The 25,919-nt window shown below is 37.8% G+C and overlaps 1 protein-coding gene across 8 annotated transcripts in view; it reads left to right on the plus strand.

Moving 5' to 3' along the window:
• LRRC4C (leucine rich repeat containing 4C) overlaps window positions 1-25,919 on the plus strand; it is an 862,092-nt gene that overhangs the window by 725,447 nt on the left and 110,726 nt on the right. Inside the window, exon 1 of one of the 8 annotated variants that reach the window (XM_081938171.1) lies at window positions 18,587-18,599. The exons of the other annotated variants lie outside the window; for them this stretch is intronic. The gene's annotated coding sequence lies outside the window, so the exon portion shown is untranslated. Of the gene's footprint in view, window positions 1-18,586; window positions 18,600-25,919 lie in introns of those variants that run through there. 8 annotated transcript variants of the gene reach the window in all.

A 25,919-nucleotide genomic window follows, 5' to 3' on the forward strand; every position in this document is an offset into this window, starting at 1 on the left:
AACATGAAATAATGTCATATTTCTTATTTTAATGCAATTTGAGGTTGCTTTTAATATTTAGTAAGTTAGAGACTATAACACAGTTACATGCTGATATATTTATGTTCTACATGCTAATGAAATTTCAAATGCATAGCTTAAGTAAATATGTTCACAACTATTGATATATTGGAGAAATATTCTTTTCAGCATGTGCATTAGGGAAAATAGATGAGCGTTTAAAAATTTTTCTGGTACAGCTATTTATTCATGTTTCATGTTTATGTTAATAAGCAGCAAGATCCCCGAAAAAAGGTCAGCACATAGTGCTATAAGACTCTCAGCATTTCAGTGTTCTTGCAAGATTTTCCCAACAATGAAGATTGTGGTATTTTTGTATAAGATTACATGTGCAGTCCCTGCAATTTTAGAAATAGTATTGCCAATTTGTCATGAGGTTAAGTTTAAAAAAACGAATTGGATCCAGCTGGAAGCTACAGAAATAAACATTTCTGGGGAAAAAAAATCCCCAATGTGTCCCAATGGGAGAAGGATTTTATCAAAGATAAATGTTGATGATTGCTTCATTCTGAATTATCCTCATTCCTGGTCATGTAATCCAGAGCAAAAAATACGTCTTCCCTGTGCCTCTTTGTACAGATAAACAAGTGCAACACAAACATAAAGGGAGAACACACAAATAGGTGTATGCATACACACATAAAGAGAAGGAACATATATTAGATCCTCTCTCATAAATGCACCTAGGAACAACATTACATAAAATGTTCATTATTAAAGAAATTGGAAAGTGTTTGTGGAATGCTTTCTCTAGAATGTTATTTATTTTATTTTTTAAAAAGTACCAGTCCCATGGAGATTGTACACTTGAAAAGTTCACCAATCTGAATTTTTAACGTATAAGTTGCTTTCGTAGAACACATAAAACATGAAACCTGTGAAAAATCATTTTTATATATCTCCTCTACCTCCCAGTACCTTCCAATCTATCCCAACATGTCCATCACACACATTTTTTTTCCTTTTGATAGAATTATTCTATTGTATAGAACCCTTCATAATCTAGATTTACCTGAAAATGTGGTATTATAATTTATGCACTTGGAAAGTCTGATTTTAATAACCACAGATAAGAAATATTATGTTTAAACATTAGGTAACTAATGTTAAACATTAAAAACGTTTCAGTAGCATCCCACTTTTGAGCCCTGGAAGTGCAGTGATTAGAATGCAGTATTACAGGCAAACTGCCCACAGTCTGGAGTTCAATCCTCAAAGGCTCAAGGTTGATTCACATTTCCATTCTTCCGAGGTTGGTAAAATGAGGATTGTTGGAGGCAGTATGCTGATATTTTAAACCACCCAGAGAGTGCTGTAAAACACAGTGGAACAATTTATAATTCTAAGTGTTACTGCTATTGCTGTGCTACACATAGGGATAACCCACCAGAGTATTTCCCCATAGAAGAAAAATATTTCTACTCCATTAAAAAGAAGTTTTATGTGTTGTTGTTGTTGTTGTTGTTGTTGTTGTTGTTATTATTATTATTATTATTATTATTATTATTATTATTATTATTATTATTATTGTTGCATGGTTAATCTTTGGTGAGATTCACAGCCTTTGGGGCTGGTTGGTAGCTCAACAGCTCGAGTCCTAACCAAGGACCTAGGAACTGTTAAGGTAACGTCAAAGGATATAAGCTGTTCCAAGTAGGGCGGTTTTTTGTAGAATCAGAATGTTCAAATCTGATAAATTTAAAATTTCCAAATAGCGAGGTAGTCCTTTAGGTATTGCTCCAAGGGCTCCAATTACAATCGGGACAACACACGATTTCTTTTTCCACAGTCACTCAACTTCAATTTGCAAGTCCCGGTACTTTGTGATTTTTTTCTTGCTGTTTATCTTCAATTCGTGCATCTCCAGGTATTGCAATGTCAATGAACCATACTTTTTTCTTTTCAACTATTGTTATGTCAGGTGTGTTGTGGGCCAAATGCCTGTCAGTCTCGATTCTGTAGTCCCACAAGATCTTGACTTTCTCATTCTCTAAAACCTTTTCAACCTGATGGTCCCAGTGGTTTTTGCTGTACTCAAATCCAAACTTTTGGCACAATTTCCAGTGAATGATCTTAGCAACGCGGTCATGGCGTTGTAGGTAGTCAGTTTGTGAAATTTTGCTGCACCCACTGATCAAGTGGTCGACTGTCTCGTCTTTCTCATTACAGAGGCGACATTTGTTGGTGGTGGTAACATGTTGAATTTTTGCCTTCATGTAGTTTGTGGCTAAGGCTTGTTCTTGAGCTGCCAAAATAAAGCCTTCTGTTTCTTTTTTCAGTGCTCCTGAACTTAACCAGTTCCAAGTTAGCTTTTGGTCAGCTTTGCCTTCAATACTTTTCAAGTATTGGCTATGCATAGCTTTGTTTTTCCAATTTTCAGTTCGCTTCTCAATTACTTCTTTCTTATATTCAGCTTTTGACTTAGTTGTCTTTAAAAGGCCTCCTTTATTTACTTCCTTAATTATTGGTTCTTCACTTTTCTGGATGTAATCATTTGAGCTGTGTTTTTCTTCTTCCACAGTCTGTTTTACTTGTAGGAGTCCTCAACCACCCTCTGCTTTTGATAGATATAATCGGTCAACATCACTTTTAGGGTGAAAAGCATGATTCATTGTCATAAGCTTCCTTGTTTTTCTGTCTAAATTGTCCAACTCCAACTGGGTCCAGTCAATTATTCCTGCAGAGTATCGAATCACAGGTATAGCCCAGGTATTTATGGCTTTTATGATGTTTCCTCCATTCAATTTGGACTTTAAAATCTTGCGAATTCGTCGAATGTACTTGGCTGAAGTTAATTCCTTGACTTTATTATGCATTAAGTCAGAGGCCTCTAAAATCCCCAAGTATTTGTAGCCTTCTTCTGGTTTTACTGCCTTTATCATTTCTTCATTCTCAAGTTCCATCATCTTCTATGACCTTGCCTGCTTTGATTGCCATTGTTGCACATTTGTCAATTCCAAACTGCATACCAATGTCTTGGCTAAATTCTTTTGTGCTTTCAATTAATAAATTCAGTTTAGCTTTTGTTTTACCAAACAGCTTCAAATCATCCATGTACATCAAGTGCGAGATTTTCAGTCCTTTCTTTGCAAGTTCGTATCCACAGTTCATCTTCTTCAAAATGATTGTCAGTGGTATCATTGAGAGTATAAAAAGTAGGGGTGAAAAGGAATTGCCCTGGAAAATGCCTTGTTTAATTTCAACTTCACCCAGCTCTTCTTCATTAGCTTCACAAGCTTCGTTTTCCAGAGGTTCATTGAAGTTTCCATGAATTTTTGTATGTTGCTGCTGATGCCAAAGATTTTCAGGCTTTTCTTGATCCAGCTATGGGGAACTGAATCAAATGCTTTCTTATAGTCTATCCAAGCCATGAAGAGGTTGGTTCGTTTTTTCTTTGAATTCTTTAGGATTAGCTTGTCAATCAGTAGTTTGTCCTTTGTTCCTCTTGAATTTTTGCAGCATCCTTTCTGTTCTACAGGAAGCAAGTTATTTCTTTCCAAGTATCCATAAATTTGGTTTGCAATGATACCAGTAAGGAGCTTGTATGTTGTTGGCAAACAGGTGATAGTTTCCAGGGTCCTTTCCTTTTTCTTTATCTTTTTGGATCAAAAATGTCCTTCCAGTTGTCATCCATTCATCATTTTCAGGTGTTTTTAAGATCTGGTTCATTTGAGCTGCCAATCGTTTGTATACACTTATAAGTGCCTTTAACCAGAAGCCATGTAACTCATCTGGTCCAGGTGCACTCCAGTTCTTCACTTTTCTTGACTGTCTTTGCACCATTTCTTTTGTTATTTTCACATCTTCCATTTTAGGCACTTTAATAGACTCCTCAATTTATTTGATCCATTTTGCATTTCTGTTGTGGTTCTTGTTGTTTTCCCACAAATTCTTCCAGAATTTCAGAGCTTTCTCTTTATTAGGCTTTTTATTTGTTGTTACTCCATCTCCACTTTCTAATCTTTTATAAAACTGGTGCTGATTTGCTCTGAACTGTGAGTTTTCCTTGAACTGAGTTACTCTGTTTTCATACCTTTTAATCTTTTCAGCAATAGCAACAACCCTCTGCTTCAACTCTTCAATTACTACCGCAATCTCCTTGTTCTCCAAATCGTATCTTACTTCCAGGCTGCTTGTTCTTTAGCTGCCCTTGCCTTAGGTTCTTCAAGTTGCTCAAGTCTCCACGAAATTTATTGATCTTCAATTCCAACCGAATTTTCCACTTAGGCTTCCCCTTCTTGCTTCTTTGGTTCTTTTGTATTTTCAAACCCAATTATTTGGTGGTTATGAAGGCTGCTGCATACATCAGCTGGCTTGTTTCAGCTAATGTAGTGGTTTGAATGGTTTGCACAGCCTCTTTGACCTTTTTTAGTACCTTTCTCAATTCTTTCCGGTTCACTTGGTTCAGCGTGTTCTTTCAGTATCTTCCATTTGATGTTTTATTTTCTCAGCTAACTGAGCAATATCTGTTGGCGTTTGTTCTTTAGTGTTTCCTTGCTCTTTATCTTCATCCATTTCAGCATCCTCTTCCTCCCTTTCTTCCTCAGTTTGCTTTTGAGTTTGCAGATCATTCTTGATGTTACTCTTCTTTGTTGGTATACTCAAACCATTAGTTGCTTTCTCTTTGATTCCTATGAATTCTGTTGTAGTGAAAATTTTGTGGTTTAGAATTACACGTCGTTGGTCCATTAGCTTTTGTTCACTGATATCACAATCCGTGTGGTTCATCTTCCAAATCTGATACATTCGTTTTTGAAATCCACGTTTTGCTGGCTCAGACTGATAGTAAACTTTGATGATAGAGATGTTTTCTTCCCTAGTCCAGATATTGATGATGATATTATTATTATTATTATTATTATTATTATTATTATTATTATTATTATTATTATTATTATTATTATTATTATTATTATTATTATTCCTCTGATGATGCCAAATGCAGACTCTGCAAAGAAGTTGTGAAACTGTTGACCACATACTCAGTTGCTGTAAAAAAATCGTGCAGACTGATTATAAATTGCGGCACAATTCAGTAACACAAATGATCCACTGGAATTTGTGCAAAAATTATAATATTAAAACAACAACAAACTGGTGGGAACATAAGCCTGAAAAAGTCACCGAAAATCAGATGGTCAAGATCCTATGGGATTTTCGTATACAAACAGACAAAATACTGGCACATAACACACCAGACATCACACTGGTTGAGAAAAATAAGGTTACAATCATAGACATTGCAATACCAGGTGATAGCAGGGTCAACGAGAAGGAACATGAAAAAATCGCGAAATACCAGGACTTAAAAATTGAAATTCAATGATTATGGCACGAACCAACAGTGGTAATTCCAGTGGTAATCGGCACACTGGATGCTATTCCAAAAGCACTGGAATTACATTTAAAACAGTTAAAACTTTACAAAATCACCATCAGTCAAATGCAAAAAGCTGCACTGCTTGGATCTGCACATATATTACGAAAATACGTTACGACATCCTAGGCCCCTGGGTGGGGCCCGACTAGTAATCAATGCCAAATCCAGCGAAACAACTGGCCGCTGTGATACAATTGTATAATAATAATAATAATAATAATAATAATAATAATAATAATAATAATAATAATAATAATAATAATAATAATAATAATATAAAAATCATCATCAAACCAGCAGTGGTAATTCCAGTGGTAATCGGCACACTGGGAGCTATTCCAAAAGCACTGGAATTGCATTTGAAACAGTTAAAACTTGACAAAATCACCATCAGTCAAATGCAAAAAACTACACTGCTTGGATCTGCACGTATATTACAAAAATACGTTACGCCGTCCTAGGCCCCTGGGTGGGGCCCGACTAGTAATCAATGCCAAATCCGGCGAAACAACTGGCTGCTGTGATATAATCGTATAATAATAATAATAATAATAATAATAATAATAATAATAATAATAATAATAATAATAATAATAATAATAATAATGATGATGATGATGATGATGATAATGACAATGACAATGACAATGACAATAATAAATGGAAAAAGCCTTATATATTTGCATATAATCAGAAAATATACAATCCAGAAATGGTTTCATTGTTTTGTCAGGTGTTTGTAAAAAGTAAAACTAAACACATTGCGCTACTATCATTCACATGTAGTAGCAACAGTAATTGTAGCAGTATAGAAGAAAATAGACTGAATCAAAACATCTCACACTTTTACAATTTTAAAAATAACATATAAAAGATAAGCATAAACAGAATTCTTACTTTATATCAACCAAGTGTTTAATCATCTCTTTCTTTGTCACTTTCTGGTATATCAACAATTACAATAATATTTCAGATACATTTATTTTTGTGACCTGAGCCTTTTCAATATTACTCTATCCTCCCTCTCCCCTGGTTGGAGCCATACCCCCCCCCCTTCCCCGTGTCTTGTACATTGCTGCCTTTTTCCCCACCTCCGCTATCTTCGTCCTCTGAGAGAGAAATATATATTTTTAATAAAGGCTTTGGCCTCATCCACTGTCTTAATTCTAATTCGGCTTCCCTCCCAGAAAATCAGCATTCCTTCTGGCAATAACCATCTAAACCAAATTACTCTATTGTATAGTTTCTTTGATAATGAAGAATACTTCCTCCTTTTTTCTCTTATATTTTTCGGAATTTGCTTTAGAATGGTAATTTCTTTATCTTGATATTTTAAAGGTCCCTCCCTTTGGGCCCCTAGCACCTCATCTCTCGTGGTCCTCCTGAGAAATTTAACATGTACCTCTCTTGGAACATTATGGGTTCTGGCATATGCTGAATTAATTCTATAAACCAGGTCCATATCCCACCACAACTGTTCTTTGTTTCTCTTAAGGTATTCTGCTAAAATTGTACTCATAATATCTTTAAGATCTTCATTTTCTGTCTCTGGTAGGTTCTGGAACCTGAGAAAAAAAGACATTCTTTCAAATTCTATTTTGGCCATAAAATTTTCCAGTTCTAAATTTCCCTTTCGGACCTCCTTAACCTTTCCCCCCATCCCAGCTGCCCCCTCCTCCAGCACCACAATTCCTTGTCTATTTTCTGTTATATTATGTTGTACCCCTCTGAGTTCGTCTTTGAGATCTGCGACTTCCTTCCTCAGTTTGTTTTGTCCTCTCATAATTTCCTGAAACATTTGGTTGACAGATAATTCTTTTGAACTCTCTCCAGCTGCTTCTTTTTGTAGCAGTGAAGTAATTTTCAGCTGCTGGGTATTTGGACTGGAAGTTGCTGAAGCGGGAGCCGATAGTGACTTGCCCGTTGGTGGTTTCTTAGGTCCCAATGTCTAAGTTCAGAGATGGTAAATCTTTTACAAAGAAAATGGCATCAGTGGAGCGCACAGCAGGGCCGGTCCAAGGTAGCAGGGAAATCCGAAAGTAAAAAGTTAATTCTCCTTCACTGTTCTAAGACACGGAGGTACACCAGAAAGAGAAAAATCAAATAATCAAAATCTAGAAAGTCCACATAACAGAAGAGGTCCAGGCCACCCTCAGGGGAGGTATTAAAAAATACCAGAGATTATCATTTTTCCCCCAAGGTGGTTTCAAAAGGCAGACTTCATTTATAAGTACAAAAACGAGAATGGAGGGGAGCCATCTTGACTCCTCCTTTTCGCAGGGAGAAGAGCAAAACTTTCAATTTTTAAAGACAGTTCAGCAAGCACCTCTTGCAACTGTGATTTCAGTCTTTCTCACATAGTTAATTCAAGTGGCAAGTCAGCCTTTGTTCTCTCTCCATTCCGATGTAGAGAGAGATAGTTTAAATGCCGCTTTAACCCCCCCCCTAATCTTCGGTTTTAAATAGATTGAACAGGAATTTACAATAGTCTGCTGCTTATCCGTTACTGATAGTTGAAGAGATTAGGAAGGATCCTCCATGACCAACATTTCAGCCACACTTCCTTTGATTGACTTGTTCCTCCTGGAACCCATTCGGCGAAGGAGCAAGCATGTCCCCCCTTTTGCTCCCCGGCTCCTGGAGCGAAGCTGGAAAACCCCCCACCGGCTGCCGCTGAGTCTGGGGGGCTCCAACAAGCCACCCTATGGCAGGGGACCCCTCCAAGCTCCCCTGTGCTCCTGAACAGAGCCCACCAAGAAGACAAGCGGCAGATGAAACGTCCGTCGCCTACAGGGACCGGAAGTCGAATCCAGGATTATTTTCATATATATAATAATAATATTATTTCTGTATAAAACAAGAATGGACAGGCAAGACAATGATTGTTGCCAGAACATCATAGTCAGTAATTGTGGGTCATCTAAGTGTATGTTGAATACTAAGACAGAACTGGGCCAGTTTGTCTGGAGAGAAAAAGTTGATGGCTGGAATACACTAAGAGTTGAAATCTAGGTGAATACTTAGTCCTTTCTCAGAAAGAAACAAAGCAAAACAAAATCAAAATACTTGTGAAATTTATAGAAGTTTAAATAATGATAGCTGTAGCTGAGGAAAAGACATGGGATGGATCTATTTCGGTCCAGTCAGTTGCTCATATTTCACTAGTTTGGCTTTCCTACCCCTTGAATCAGTTTGCAAATAGAATTTGGAAAAAAAAAATCTTTGCATGGTTTGGTACACTTTACAAATGTTTGAGAAATGTGAAAAATGGAGGGCAGCACAAATTGTGTTTCAATTTGGGCATTCATTTTCATTTAGTTCATATTCAGTGGATTTGCTACAAAATGCACATTATATGTAATTGTCCATCATCTCTTTGAATCCTGATGAGACTTAAATCCTAATGACAGTGTTTTTAACTTCATCATCCCTCATAAGTATGTTTCTGTGTTTTTCCAGAATTCCTGATACAGAGTTCAAAACCAATTTTTTTCTACTTTCATCAAAAGGGGCCAATTGCCAAACCATTCAAGCTAAAGTAAATTATTAATCCAATGGAAATTCGATTATATCCAGGTAATGAAACCAAGTGAATTCCAGAACCACTGAACTTAATAACATTGCACTTGAACTCAGATGTTAATGACTGTAAATCTGAGGTGCCTTTATTAGTCATTTCTTACTTCAAATACTCATCATGCATAATGGAATTGGGGTCTAATTCCATTGCTTGTTCAAAATGTGGAAGTAAGGTGATATGTTCTGATTTAAGGGAGTTAAGTCATGTCTACTTAGCCTATCTTCAATTAGGTGAATAGAAACAGCTGCTATCCTGACTGCCTCTAGCTGCAATTGCCTTATTTAACATCACACACACACACACACACATATCCATGCACACAAACAAACACACATATGAGTTTTTACTGCTTTTCTGTTATGCAGTTGATGTGAAACATAGTCAGACTTCATTCTATCTCTTTATACAAAGGATATCTATAGCGTTGTGATGCTATCAGATCTACATATTCCAATCAGTGCCATGTTTCCCGGAAATAAGCACTTGGCCTTATTTTTGGGGAGGTCTTATTCTTTTTGAGGTGCAGGAGGCAGGAGAGTGGTCACCTCATGGCTGTTGCTGCATTGCAATATTTTCGGGAAGGGCTTATTTTTGGGTAAGGGCTTATTTTAGCACATGCGCTCAAAAGCCCAATTGGGCTCCAGGGAGGTCTTACTTTCAGGAAAATAGGGTACATATGATTTAGGTCATTATTGTTCAGTCACTATTGTTCATGTCTGACTCTTCATACCCCGTGGACCATAGCAAGCCAGGCTCCCAGTCCTCCAGTGTCTCCTGGAATTTGCCCAAATTCATATTCATTGCATCAATGACACTATCTGATAATCTCATCCTCTGCCATCTGCTTCTCCTTTGGCCTCCAGACTTTCCCAACACCAGGGTCTTTTCCACTCTTCCTATTAGGTGGCCAAAGTATTTGAGCTTCAGCTTCAGTATCTGTCCTTCCAAAGAACAGTCAGGATTGATTTCCTTTAGAATTGACTGATTTGATTTCCTTGCAATTCAAGGGACTCTCAAGAAGATTCACTAGTACCAATTCTTCAGCATTCATTCTTCTTTAGGCTGCTTCCTTCCTGGTCCAATTGTGATTTAGTTTAGCTATATATTACTTACATTATTAGATCAATTTTATATGATGGCATAAGCTCTACTGCTTCCCGAGCCATTTGATTACATTATAGTGGTTTCCATTGCATTGGGAATAGTATTGCCTCTTTCTGTGCTGGCAAAGTGGTTATAATACACTATTGCAGGCTAATTCTGCTGACTGCCAGCAGTTCGATCCTGAACAGCTCAATGTTGACTCAGCCTTGCCTCCTTCCAAGGTTGGTAAAATGAGGACCCAGATTGTTGGGGGCAATATGCTGAAAACCTTTTAGAGAGAACTTTAAAACACTCTAAAGTGTTTTAAAGGTATGCGGTGGCTCAGTGGCTGAGACACTGAGCTTGTCTATCAGAAAGATCAGCAGTTCGGCAGTTTGAATTATTAGTGCTGCATAACGGAGTGAGCTCCCATTAGGTGTCCTAGCTTCTGCCAACCTAGCAGTTTGAAAGCATGTAAAAATGCAAGCATAAAAAATAGGGACCACCTTTGGTGGAAAGGTAACAGTGCTCCATGTGTCTTCGCCGTTTAGTCATGCTGGCCAAATGACCACAGAGACTTCTTCGGACAGCGCTGGCTCTTCAGCTTTGAAACGGAGATGAGCACCAAGCCCTAGAGTTTGGACGACTAGAACATATGTGCGAGGGAACCTTTACCTTATCTTTAAAGTGGTCTATAACTCTAAGTACTATAGTTATTACTCTCCCCAGGCCATTTTGTTTATTCTGATAAAATAAGAAGAAAAGTAAGCTTTATCTCTTCATATTGCAAACAGGTATAAGTGATAAGTATAAATGTATTTGGAATTTCAAGGCAATCTTGACTTCTAGTGACTTCCTAACTAGTCCCTGCAGTTGTTTTTAAAAGGTTTTTCAGAAATTGATTGCTATTGCCTTCTTGGTAGGGCTGAGAGAGAATAACAGGCCCAAGTCATCTAGTTAGCTTCCTGCCGAAGGTGAGACTGGGATTCAGTCTCCTAGTTTGCAGCTTAATTCTTGTAACACTACACCAAAATGATGCTCATAAGTCAGGGGTGGATTCCTGCCAGTTCTAACCTCTTCTATAGAAGAGGTTCCACAAATCTACAGTGCCGTTTAGAACCGGTTCCAGCTCCCTCCCCCCACTCGTCCGCACATTATCAAGATGAAGAGTGAGAGGAGGAATTCTGGGAGTTGAAGTCCACAAGTCTTGAAGCTGTCAAATTTGAACACCACTGGTTTTTTTTTAAAAGGGTTAGGGGTGCGAGGGTTTTGTAACTTGATAGCTTTAAGACTTGCGTGCTTCAAATGCCAGAGTTTCTTAGCCAACATTTTGGTTGCTAAGCAAGAGCATTATTAGGTGAGTTTCGCCACATTTTACAAGTTGGCCACACCCACCCAGGCACATGGCCGACAAGCCACTCCCACCCAGGCACATGGCCAACAAGCCACTCCCACAAAGCAGGCCACACCTACAGAAGAGGTTCTAAAAAAAATTGAAACCCACCATTGTCATAAGTGATTCATATTGGTCCCTGTATGTGCTGGAGAATTGCACCCCCAGGAGGCAAGTCTTTATCTGCCGGCCTGATCCAAATCATCCAGCCCCCAAAGTGTTTTTAAGGTGGTTTTCCACTTCAAAATACAAAAGAAAATAATGCAGTTCAAAACTGTTACAATGGATTAGTGAAATAATTAAAGCAAGAGAATCATAAACAATTGGGTCAATCCTAAAATAACTACATCCCTGTGTGGGATGTTAAAACAGATAAAAGAGATTTTAGATAAAAGAAACAAAAGTCTTTGTTGCTCTCCTAAAACTCAAAATATACCAAGGAAATTTCTTTGGGGAAAAATGATGCAATCTGAAAGTCTAAAATGTAAAGAATTGTTCTGGGTTATCTATCAAGTTCATTTCTGAATGGGATAGATTGCAGAAAAACACTTCTGCTGTTGTATGTATTGCTTGAGTAGATTCATACTTTAGACATTTTTTTTTAATTTTTAAGTAACCTAAATATAAGACACTTAAGACTTTACAAGCATAATGACCAGCTTTTTACTTTTTGCCCAGAAACAAAGCAGTAACATATATATAGGAAACAGCACTAACAAAATAGAAATGACTATCAAATCCCGCTGCTTGGTGCATTTTCTGCTAACTGATGTGGGGGACGGCATCCAAGGAAATCTCTAGTGTTACTCCTAAAAAGGGAACTTAAAACAATCCACTTCCAGCATTACTTTTGAGTATTTATCTACTGAAGTTAGATATGCTATGTTATTTCATTTTATTTTCCAGTTGAAATTAGCCGTGTTATTCCTTTTTTGCCATTATATGCTTTGTTTAATTTGTTTTTGTGTCTTGTAAGCTACCCATAATTATATGTGATTTTAAAAGATTAAAAAACAATTATTATTATAACAACAATAGCAACATAATCCTTTGTCCTCTTTGGATGAGAGTAGTAAATGAGTGACACTAGAATAGGCTCTGCATAATCTAGCAATGGATGCAGATGGATTTTAAGCAGTCTTCAGTTCAAACATTACTTCTAGAAGCAAAACTTGAAAGCAGCGGTCCCCAGCCTTTCCATCTCTGCAGACGGGTGGTGGTGGTGGTGATGGTGGAAGTGGCAAGAGGGGGAGAGAGGAGATGGTATTGTGTGCCAATGCAGCTTAGTGAGATCTCCTACCACTTGTGTGGCCTGGTTCCCAATGGGCCATGGGCCAATAATTGGAATCCCTGAGCTTGAAGTTCAGAGCAACTTTCATAGTTCCTGTTTTTGTCAGAATTTTGTCTGGAGTATGTATATTGCATCTATTGCAAACCTACAAGCCTACATTTAGATAGAATACTATTACTCTTGGTATTAGAAAAAGAAGGAAAGAAATAAAAGGCAGTATGAATTAAAAAGAAGAAGAAGAAAATGGACTCCACTTAAAAGATTATGTATTTTAATCCATTTCTCCCTAAATCATGGTTTTCCAAACTATGAAGTGTACCTCCTTTGGGTTGGTGCAGACAGAGTCAAAGAATGTGTAGGAACCTTTTAGCTGTACCTTTTTATGATGAATCCATCTTCTTCTAAATACTATTGTCAATAACATGGTAGTGCAGGAGGCATGACCTTTCATTTTTCATTTTTATGTCATTATAGTTTCATTGCATTGTTTATTCATTTATTTTTTATTTAGTTAATAAAGTTTAATTGCATTGTTTGTTTATTTCATTTTTTGGATTTTTAAAGGTATGTACATTAAGATTTCACTTAAGGAGATGTGATGAAATAAGGTTAGGAAACCATGCCTTAAATTATTATTGCTAAATTATTAGCAAGGCCCTCAGCAGTCTTCCTGGTGTAGAAGTACCATCAGAAAATGCCTTCTCAAATCTTATTTTGTGAAGTATTACACCGAAATAAGAATTAGTGATGATGAAGTGCCCCTAACAATATAGTGGGACTTTAACCTAGCTTTTCAGACGATGTTGATCTGAATGTCAAATCTATACTTTTGAAATATCTGAAGCAATAAAAGGAGATCCAAGGAAGGCCAATTGATATGCTAAGTTTCAGTTTTATTTATTTTTTATTGAATGACTACACCCTCTTTTTATCAATAGATGGTGCTCAAAGCATAAAAGTAAAATAATAGAGTTAAAATGTAATTTAAAAAGTCACTAAAATTCATTAATGAAAATCCATTTTAATGCCCATATGAATAAACTTGCTGCTTGCTGACATTATCATAAAAAGTATGCTTGACTTCCATTAGTTTGACATTTCCATTCAATCCACCAATATGCTTAAGATCTCTAGCTGTACATCTCTAATTCTGGTTGGAGAATTAATGCTATAGAAGTGCTTACCCAGTATTTGGAGGGTATGAAGGTCTGGATGGAGAAGAACAAGTCACAACTCAACCATACAAAGAATGTGTGCCCCTGGTCTTTATGTTCCCTAATTTCAGAACCATTCCACCAATAGTTTTAAATGGGGTGGCACTCCTCAGATAGAGTTGGTGTGAACACTGTTTTTTATGGACTTACAACTCATGCTTCAGTAGTGGAAGTCATGACTTGAAAGATCTTTCCATTGATCCATTTTGTGCACTAGGTTCATTCATGTTATAGGGGGTTCCTCCTACTCATGCTTTAGTCACTTACTGTCTGGATTACTACAACACACTGTATAATACATGTACTCAGAAACTTCAACTAGTCAAAACTAAAACGACAAATACATTGTTGGGTGCATCAAGGATTCTCCAAGATTCAGTGCTTCTATAGTGGTACTGAAAACTTTCCGAGTCCATTTGAATTTTCAGAATTTCTGCATAAATATGATCTAAAACATGATCTGTTTTCTAAACAAGTCCTAAAACTAGATAAAGAGAACCCAATTAAGCATGTGAGTCAAAACATTTCTTCAAATATGTTGCCCATACTCCAATTCATAAACAAGATAAAGTTATGCAAATGTTTTGTGTTAGACAATGTAGATACAGGAAGAGGATGGAAAAAAAAAAAACCTCAGAAAATTCCATTCTTCAGAGGCAAAAGTATACAATTCTTGGCAGGAAATAATTAGTGTTGGGGATAATTTCATGCTCCTCTTGGATAATTGACAGGCTTTATTACATTGTGATTATGAGATTTTTCCCAGTGATTCTATAGCAACCAAACATGGTTATAAGACATGAATATTAGTGTAGTCAATTCACATAGAATTTGTGTACTGTTCTATGGATGTAAAGCTTAAAATTTAGGTTTACCCTATTTGGGCTGCAAAATTCTGGACAATTACTAGGCAGTAGCAAAACATACCCAAGAGACAAATATTTTGCTTCCAATAGAAATGAATATATGTCGCTCAGGGTCGAAATGTTGAATCCTTAGTGCTCTTTGAGCATGATTTACTTGCAGATATTTCATTACTCACTGATAGTGTTACCTAGTTCGGTAATGAAACATTTGCAAGCAAACAACCAAACTAAGAGAGCACCAAAATATTTTGTGGCCATCTAGTGGTCAATATTTCTCTCTGATGAGAAATGAGGATTTTGTCTCTCGTTTACCAGTTATAATTGCCACCTCTAGTTCATTATATTTTTTAAAAAAATATTGTTATTTGTTCATATGATACATTGGATGCTTTATTTGACCATTTCCCACAGAATACCGTTAAGACACTTGAAGGAATAGAGCAATTCAGTATATGCATTCTAGCTTTACAATATTCAAATTCTTTCTCTTTTGTATTAGGTGCCTACTTGTGTATCTAATAAAAATTACTACTATTACTACAAATAGCTACCCTATTTGGACCACAAAAATCCAGATAACCACTCAATGGTGTGTGTGAATGTCTCTCTGTGTATATATACTAATCAATGGGATAGTCTTAGCTACAAGTATATTTATAAGGGTCTTCCCATCCAACCTCTTTTGGATACTGAATGAATTTTTTAAATTGCTGTTAGAAAGCTAGCTTTGTGTCTTGGTTATTATGGTTCAAAATTATTTTATAGTCAATAGATATATCTATAATTGGTATATATAATGAATTATTGGTAATGGTAATAATAGAAAGAAGTTTCTGTCAAAGAAAAGCCAAGACTTTACAGTTACTGAATGGAATCTTGAATTCTGATAGCCTGAGCTGTAAAATTAATGTAAATTATTCCTAGGTGTCCCCTGATGGTGAGATGTTTGAAAGCATTGGTTTCTTTTTTTAGTCTCTTCCCTTGTGAAATCCAGAGAGCTGGATAATGCAGCATCATTGCAATTCTCCATGCATCTGTAACAGTACAAATGTTTTAGAGATAAACTGATTAATTTTTAACTGTGACTTTACTCTTGGCAATTCCAAGTCTTCCAAAAAAAATTGAAATATAATTTAAAGAAAGAAGAAGTAGGGGTATTTATAATAATCACTTGCTGGCTAATTATTGTGCACTAGGTGAACCAATGTAGTTGTGCACTAGGTGAACCAATGTGGATTACACCCCAGAGTTCTGAAGGAACTAGCAGACGAGATCTCAGAACCACTGAATTATATCTTTCAGAGATCCTGGAACACCGGGGAACTACCAGAGGACTGGAAAAGAGCTGATGTGGTTCCCATCTTCAAAAAAGGGAAAAAATTAGATCCAGGAAACTACAGACCTATCAGCCTAACCTCAATACCAGGAAAGATTCTGGAAAAAATAATCAAGCAACGAATTTGCGAACACCTAGAAGCAAACAAAGTAATAGCCAAAAGCCAACATGGATTTGTCAAAAACAGATCATGCCAGACTAATCTTATTGCATTCTTTGATAATGTGACAAAATTAGTGGACCAGAGGAATGCCGTTGATATAGTTTACTTGGACTTCAGTAAGGCTTTTGATAAGGTAGACCATAACCTACTACTAGATAAAGTAGAAGAATGTGGGTTAGACAGCACCACCACCAGATGGATTGGTAATTGGCTGACCAACCGCACTCAACGTGTAGTTCTCAATGGAACTGCATCTACATGGAGGGAAGTATGCAGTGGAGTACCCCAAGGCTCTGTTTTAGGCCCAGTACTCTTCAACATCTTCATCAATGATTTGGATGAGGGAATAAATGGGGAACTCATCAAATTTGCAGATGATACCAAGCTGGCAGGAATAGCCAACACTCCAGAAGATAGGCTTAAGATACAGAAGGATCTTGACAAACTTGAACATTGGGCACTATCTAATAAAATGAAATTCAATGGTGAAAAGAGTAAGGTTCTACATTTAGGCAACAAAAACGGAATGCACAGGTACAGTATAGGTGATACCTTACTCAGTAGTAGTAACTGTGAAAGGGATCTTGGAGTCCTAGTGGACAACCATTTAAATATGAGCCAGCAGTGTGCAGCAGCTGCCAAAAAAGCCAACACAGTTCTAGGCTGCATCAACAGAGGGATAGAATCAAGATCACGTGAAGTGTTAATACCACTTTATAATGCCTTGGTAAGGCCACACTTGGAATACTGCATTCAGTTCTGGTTGCCACGATGTAAAAAAGATGTGGAGACTCTAGAAAGAGTGCAGAGAAGAGCAACAAAGATGATTAGGGGACTGGAGACTAAAACATATGAAGAACGGTTGCAGGAACTGGGTATGTTTAGCTTAAGAGAAAGAAGGACTAGGGGAGACATGATAGCATTATTCCAATATCTCAGAGGTTGCCACAAAGAAGAGGGAGTCAAACTATTCTCCAAAGCACCTGAGGGTAGAACAAGAAGCAATGGGTGGAAACTAATCAAGGAGAGAAGCAACTTAGAAATGAGGAGAAATTTCCTGACAGTGAGAACAATTAATCAGTGGAACAGCTTGCCTCCAGAAGTTGTGAATGCCCCAACACTGGAAGTCTTTAAGAAGATGTTGGATAGCTATTTGTCTGAAACGGTATAGGGTTTCCTGCCTAGGCAGGGGGTTGGACTAGAAGACCTCCAAGGTCCCTTCCAACTCTACTATTGTATTGTATTGTATTAGTGTAGCAGAAGTTAAAGTGCTGGATTTGGTTCACATCCTCAATCAATATTCATTCAATGAGATTTAGAAGCCAACTCTCAGCAAGTCTGGGAAGCTTACATTTATTGACAATAAAAACAGTAAAATGAAATAAAGAAAAAAAGACCCGGATTTCTAAAACAATTGAATGCACCCAAAGAAAACCAACAGAGGCTTGATAGTTACCTTAAGCCCAGCCTGGGAGCAAAGATACATTTTCACAAATTTGCAGAACAGCTGAAGAATGAGGACTTTATGGATCTCCAGGAAGATGCTATTCCAGAGGGCAAGCACTGTGACAGAGAATAAATATCTTCTTGGTTCTGATAGATGACACTGTTTCATAGAAGGGACCTAAAGCACAATAATTATGTCAGATCTTACTGAGCTGGCAAAACTATTGGAGGTAGGTGGCCTGAAAATAACAAGACCCTATGCATAACCAGCACCTTGAATTGCACCTAGCAGCCAACTGGTGCAGCTCATGAAGCAACACATGGATATAATGTGGTGCATCCTTCATCCACCACACCTTGTATTCTGGACCAGCTGCAGCCTCTGAGTGGACTTCAAGGGCAGCTCCATCTGGAAAGCATTCTTGTAGTCTGTTGTGACCATGAATTTGCCTTTGGGAATTTGGGTCAGTCATGGTTTGCCAACTTGTGCTTATATTCTGAGTTATACAGTAGACTGAACTGTTTCTTATCTGACAATGATTAATGCGCATGTCACATAATACGTCACACATTCTTTACTTTCCTTCTGATCTTCCGTTCGCCTGCCAAGAGAAGGTGGGCAACATAGCTTTTGCCAAAATGTAGTTAATTGAGTTAGCAAGATTTGTATTTTATTTTCGTTTATATTAAAGTGTTTTCTGCTTATTCAGAAATATGCTGCTAGAAGAGCCAATGGTCCACGCCTCATTAATTCAGGGTGGAACTTCCCCTGACAGTTTCCTCCAAAGTAAGACATTTTGATTACTTAAAAGTCAGCTAAAAATGCAAAAAAAATAATAATGATGGTTTTATAGGCAGATGCTCAAGTGCAGGACATTTTTAAATGCATGTTTCCTTTTGTCTTTCATAGGTTATAAGACAACTACAATAAGTCTATGAGAAAAGAGAAGGAATAAAAAATGCAACAATGAAAGTAGATATTGTAGCTAGGATCAAGACAAATAACCAACGAAAGATGATAAAGTGAGAGATGATAAGGAACTGTTAAATATGTTAGGACCAAAAAATAATTTCCCACCCCCACCCCCTCAAAACCAAAGGCAGCCTTTCTCACGTAGTGCTTTCCAAATTTGCTGGATCTTAAATTCCAACAGACTTTGATTCTATTCATAAAACTGCTGATGGAACAGAGATGATTTCTGGGTTTCACAAAAGCTGCATTGATAAGTAGCCACATAAGAAAACAGATATAATTTATACAGCTGTGGGTAAGGAACATTTTCAGAACCAGCGTGCATTCTATTGCATGGGCCTGAATTTGTCCAGTGATCAGCATTCAGTGGATTTTATACTGGGCTTTTACATCCTGTATATTGTCACATTCAGCATTATAATTAATCCCTATCTCTGAATTATGTGATTATAAATGAACTTCCTTCTGTAAAGGGGGGTAAGAGGGAGATAGAGCAGCATGTTCCTTCTGAAATTTTAAAATATGTGGGACTACAGCTGGTATATTAGATTTTCAATGGTATGTAATCCAGCCTGATATAATTTTGTTTCATTTATTTGCAGACATTAGATTGTATTTTGCTTTATCCATAAAGAGGTTTATAATGAATGTAAAAGTAATAGCCAATTATATCCACTAAAATAATAAAGTAGCAGAAAGACATTAGGGCTTTTTTATGGAAATATTTTCCTGCTATATAGTCTTTTCAAGGGTTTTGCAGAAGAAAAGAGAGGAAGAGAAATAAAAAAGTCAGCCTTTGAAAAAGATTTAATAATGTTAACTATGAGCATGCTCCCTTAGACAAGGTATCTCAGATTAGTAGGGCAATTTCCAGGGTTTCTGGGTTCAGAGTCCCTAATCCACCAAAGAGTTTCTATTGTCAGATTTAAAACAAAAAGTAAGAATAAAAAAAAGAAATATTTGAGATATTTTTGCTACAAACCATTTAGAGCTTCAGTGAGACTTATTCTCAAGAAAGTCATGCAGAAAGTCATGCACACTTTACAGCCTTACTTTCATCTGAAAGCATATGATTGATTCACCTGAAAATCCATTGAAAAAAATGTAGAAGCACACATTAAAAAAAAGGAAGTGTGTTACTTTCTTAAAACATCAAACATACTATTAACATATTCATCCTGATTCTTTATATCTGTTCAACATAATTATCCACTTACAGGCAACATTCCAGATTTGGCAGGAATTTATTTAAAGCAGGAGTCCTCAACCCCTGAGCTATGGACCAGTACCGGTCTATGGCTGTTAGGAACCAGGCCGCACAGCTAGAGGTGAGTGGCAGCTAAGCGAGTGAAGCTTCATCTGTATTTGCAGCTGCTTCCCAGTGCAAGCATAATCACCTCAGTTCCACCTACTTTTTTTTTCTTTTATGTATAATGCTCACTGAAGATGGCATTTAGAAGGTGCAAAGCAAAGCAAAGCAAAGCAAAGCAAAGCAAAGCTAAAGTAAGCTAAACTAAACTAAGCTAAACTAAGCTAAACTAAGCTAAGCTAAACTAAGCTAAGCTAAGCTAAGCTAAACTAAACTAAAAAACTAAACTAAACCAAACCAAACCAAACCAAACCTCAGATCATCAGGCATTAGATTCTCACAGGAGCAGAAACTCTATTGTAAACTCTGCGTGTGAGGGATCTAGGTTGCACTCCCCGATCTGTGGAAAAAAATTGTTCCACAAAACTGTTCCCCGGTGCCAAAAATGTTGGGAAACACTGATTTAAAGCATAATTTATCTTTTGGTGTAGTACTTAAAAGCCACTCTTGGTCCAGTGGAAGTGATTGGTTAAATTACAGAATGAGCCCCAGCAGTTTGACTTGTCTATTCTGAAGTGTTTGCATGTGTTTCTCCGAGTGAGCCTCTTACTCTGAGATTACCTGATTTAAAATGAGAAAGTTATTTAGAGTCCAGATATCACATTTATCTACCTATGTCCCCCTGGGCCTTTGAGGAGGAGAAGAGGTGATAAGAATGATATAATTTTGTGGTGTTTGAGACTCCTAAAATATTTAAAGGCCAGTTCAGCTGCTATATCAAATGGTAGTTAAGACCTATGTAGTGGCTTGGGAGACACAAATGGGAATTATATTGTAGGTTGTTTTGTCAGCCTTCGTTTCTGTAAGAGTAGTGGCACATGAGAAGGACCAGCTTGGATTAGACAAAACCTCCATTTGTTCCAACATTCCATTCTCATGAACACTGAGTAGAAGTATGCAAGCACACTGTAAGTACAAAAGCAGGCTTGTATTTGGATTTTCTATCAACTCATTTTATTGAAATGCCTTCTCTCTGCTCGGTTTTTGATTTTCAGATTCATAAATTAATGTGTACTCTTTGCAGAGTAGCATTTTAAACCACAGGGATGCATATCATTTTGGCTTGCCAGAGGGCAGAGATTTTACTGCAACGTTGTTAAAATACATATGAACGCCACATACAATTTGGTGTGTTTTTAGCAGGGCACTTGAGCAAGAACTACTGACTAAAACTGAGTGGTCATTTACATAATTTAATGAATGCAAGACATAGAATCTGATATGAGGTATTGTTGGAAGAAATGTCCTTCTGGGTTCGCCCCCAAGTGGAGAAAAATACACTGGAGGCACGGAGGCTGCTTACAAAGATGGTTTAATGTTTTAATGGAGGACAGGACCGCATGGCTGGAGGTCCTGGGGAAAAAGGTGATCACATGCTTCCAGGTGTTGGGTGATGAAGAAAAAAAGGGAAGAAGGGGCGAAGAAGGGCTTGCAGGGCTTTTTATAATCTGTTCGGCCCCACCTATCTGTTTTCTGTTCCTGTGTAAGAAATGTATTCTGATTGGTTTCAGACTCACATGGGCCCATGCAAGGGCAACCCTCTAGGCTGAGTTTTGAATCCAGGTTTGGTTGAGTTCAGATGCCATGTGGTCAGTTGAGTAAAGGCTTATATTACCATGCCTTCATTCCCATCCCCCTGGAGCTGAAGAAGAGAAGTCTTTTATTATGTAAAGTGGACTAGCTCTGGCTTTAATGGCTCATGGATAAAAGGTGGGGGCAGGAAGCTGCAGGGAGAGTTACTTTGTCTTTTTGAAACATGTTTCTTTTCACATCCAGAGAAATATTCTGCCTTTTCAATATTTCCTAGGATATTTCATTTTTCTGGGAGAGAGCTGGGTGATAACTTCCTACAGTATAGAGCAAGAAGTCAGCTTTGAGTCATCATATCCAAGCCATATTGGCTTAACTATAACATTTATAAATTATAACCAGAGTGGGTTGCTGGGGGGGGGGGGGTGTCACATAGGTTCAGGTGATCCTCTAGCTAGGATTTTGCCCAGTTCGGCAAATCCCCAAATGCCATCCCTGGATGGCCACACCCCTCCCACTCACCCCTCCCCTCCCAGGTGTCTCCATGCAGCCTGTTCATCATGCCAGGTAAGTGCAGGGCCTGTTCGGAGGCTCAGGGAGAGGGGAAAATGGGCCTACCGGAGATTCCGGAAGTCCGGAAATGGGCCAGTTTCTGACTGCCAGAGCCTAGGGGGAGGCAGTTTTCGCCCTCCCAGAGGCTTAAGGAAAGCCTTCGGAGCTTGGGGAGAGTAAAAAATCCCCCCCATGGTACAGGATGCCAACTAGGTCACGCCCAACCACAAATGGGGCAGCGAACCCATTGCTGCAATTTTTGAAGCCCACCCCTGATTATAACTTAATAAAAGTGTCAAGATCCTTTACAGAGGTATAGCTAATATAGTAATAAAAAGCTATTGCTTCCTGATCTGAAAGCATGAACAAAAAAACAAAATAAAAAGTAGAGCAAATAATTGCTGTCACATCCTGTACATAAGGTGAAGGTCATTTCGGAATTTAGGAGCAGTGACTGGGAATGCCTGACTTCCAAGTCATCACCAAATGAGATGGAGCAACTAAAGGTGGATTTATCATGTTGACTATAAAGGAAATCATGCTGCACCCTGTGGGTATGTGTGCCAGGCTGGCTGGGGAATTCTGGGAGTTGAAGCCCACAAGTCTTAAAGTTCCCAAGTTTAGACAGTCCTGGCATAAACAGTACTTTTTAAAAAAGTAATTGTTTAAATTAAAAAAAACAATGCATGAAAATGTCAATAGTGAAGGAAGACCAACATAAAAAATATAAGTTTCTGTCTGACATGTACAATGTGCCTAATTTGGAGTTGAGTGTAACTCAGAGGAGAGGTTATCCAATAGAACTGATGTTGCTGCAGAAAAGGCTGTGCAGCAACCTGTAAGAACTTATATGGAGAGCAATCATTCCTCTTACAATAATACAATAGTAGAGTTGGAAGGGACCTTGGAGGTCTTCTAGTCCAACCCCCTGCCTAGGCAGGAAACCCTATACCGTTTCAGACAGGTGGCTATCCAACATCTTCTTAAAGACTTCCAGTGTTGGGGCATTCACAACTTCTGGAGGCAAGCTGTTCTTAAAGCATATGTTCTTGAAAATATTCTTCAAACTGCTTTGATTCCAAGTTTTTAGGACTTTTTGCATCAATATTAACACTTTGAACCTGGCTTGATAGCAGATTATAAGCCTAGGCTCATTTTATTATGTTAAATCGATCTTTGTTGTCTTGAACTGTTTTGTGCATTCATTAATTGGTGCCAAAGGACTGCAGCGTTTAGAAAAACTACACATGAATTGAGAGCTTTTGTTTGACTGTGTTCTTAAAAGCGGCTTGGTTTGCCACTGGCTCTAATATATCCAGCTTCTGATTCTGTTAGTCTCTACTCCTAATGACACAAAATTCCATCTCTGCAGTTTCATTTAAGAGGACATGTTAAATAAGATTTTTTAAAAGCTAATCATTCCAAATATCAATTTCTCTGCTATTATGTTTATTATGTACATAGCAATTCATTTGCTCCATGGGGGAAAAGCAATAGTATGGGAAATGTATAGTAAAGTGAAAGAACACTAATTCATAGTCTACTAAAGGAATCAAAGAAGCAGTAAAAGGTTGTATTTTCACAGGTAACCCACACAACTTCCTTACTGGGTTGTAGAGGAATTTTCAAGAAGTTAGCCCAGCATAAAATGAGAGGAGAGACAAACAAATCCACTGTGGCCTTAAGTCATGAAACATTTAGCAGGAATTTCTCGTATGTGCAAATGTTTATCTTCTTTTCCTTAAGGAAGAGAGCTATGCATGTCATAACCAAATACAAAATCAAGGAAGTTGCATTATACTATCTTAATAAATGCTTTCAGTTGATTCAGTGTCATCATATCAGAGCGTGACATATGCTTTCTATCTTTGCACAAGAAAACGTATTAAGTTTTTTTTTTTTTTAATATAAAAATTAAAGAAAGACTTCTTGGAGTTCCCACCTCTCTGATATAATCCAGTCCCAAACTACCTGTACAAAGACAAATTCCATTACGTGCGATTTCATTTTTAAAAATGTGATGTTAGCTTCTCCGTGAACAAATTGGCCAAAGAGTAGGGAAAGAGTGCCCCTACAGTTGCTTCTCTTCGTTTCCTCTGTGTAGAACTCTGTGATATGTGAAGAAGGGTGTATTTTATGCCGCATGAATGTTTGCTGTTCTCATTCTGATAATCAATGAGATGTAAAATTGCAGCGATTCCATGCTGCCTAAAGCCTCTGCTGATAAACCTCATTTGGTTTGTCAGAAGGCATAAACCACTCATTAGACCACATCATTAGCTAAGCTTGCTTTTAATGTGAAGGAAATGTGAATGAAGCCTTTTTTCCCCCCAAGACAAAATTTTACTGTTATAACTTTAAAGAAAGTGCATCGAGAAGCTGCTTTCTGCATTCAAATACAGTGGAAGATGGTGCATATGAACCCAGATATTTTTCTTTGCCTTTCCAACAGTCTTTAACTAGCAGGTAAAGTCTATAGGAAGAATGTGAACATATTCCTGGGATGCTGGTTACAGCTAATAGTATGAAAAGATCTGACTTGCAATTTTCTGAAAAAAAAATACTTTAAAAAAAAACAAGCTCTGTAAAAGACATCTATTTCTCCTCCTTATTTTCGGATGCTTTAGAATTTCTTTCAGCAATCTATTGTTGCTGTTGTCAACTGTTCTTTTATTGCTCTTCAGCCTCTCATTTTCTGATTAGAGGAAAACAGATTCATAGGAGGGATTTCCTTAGAATTCAGTTGACATGTAAGCAGGAAGAAGGCTGCAAACTGTAGGACAGATGATTGCTCAGTGAAACACAAAACCTATTAGTACCTTTCAACTGTCTTGTAACAAAGGGAAGTGTAAGAACCTTTTCTGTCAGAAGAGAGGCTGCCTTTTTCCCCCTCCTTCTTTCTGAAAAAGAGTTGGGGACAAAAGGCAAAGGCAAATTGGAAGAGCAGGAAGAGTATCTTGCAGTTTGATTGCCTCTCCCTGACCCTCTATTTTTTTTTAAAAAAATACATTGTATTTGACACAGTCACAATCTTGTCTTCCAAAGATTAGAACACATCTTATAACTCTAATTCCCTAGCCTGTTGGTATAACCCTGGGTTGGATTCACATATTTCATTACATTTTCTTCAGATATCCCCATTGATGTTTCTAGGAAGTGGTGCAATGGCGGCTCAGCGATTAAGACACTGGGCTAGTCAGCTGGAAACCTGACAGTCCAGGTTCAAGACCTGAGCATCCATTCATTGCCCTAGCTCCTGCCAATCTAGAAATTGGAATGCAGGCAAATGCAAGTAGATATCTAGGTACCACTTCAGTGGGAAAGTGAACAGCACTCTGCAATGTCATGCTGGCCACATGATCACAGAAACAACTTTGGATTGTGCTGGCTCAATGGCCCTTGAAACAGAGAATAGCACTACCCTCTATAGTTGGAAATGATTAACAGGAGTCCCTATGGATTTTACTCTGGTAGTCATTGCCAACTATAGAGGTAGTGCTATTCTTTGCTTTTTTTAAAAAAAATCCACCTATGCTTCTAGAGCAGTGGTGGATTCCGTATCCCGTTGCAACCAATACGCTGCAATGGGGCCTGGCATCCACCATATGCACATGTGCAGCATGCGTGCAGCACGGACATGCATACTTACGCCCACGACATTCCAGCTGCTCGGCAGGCGCCAT

This window comes from Natrix helvetica (assembly GCF_964273705.1).
Source record: "Natrix helvetica genome assembly, chromosome: 1".
Lineage (NCBI taxonomy): Eukaryota > Metazoa > Chordata > Lepidosauria > Squamata > Natricidae > Natrix > Natrix helvetica.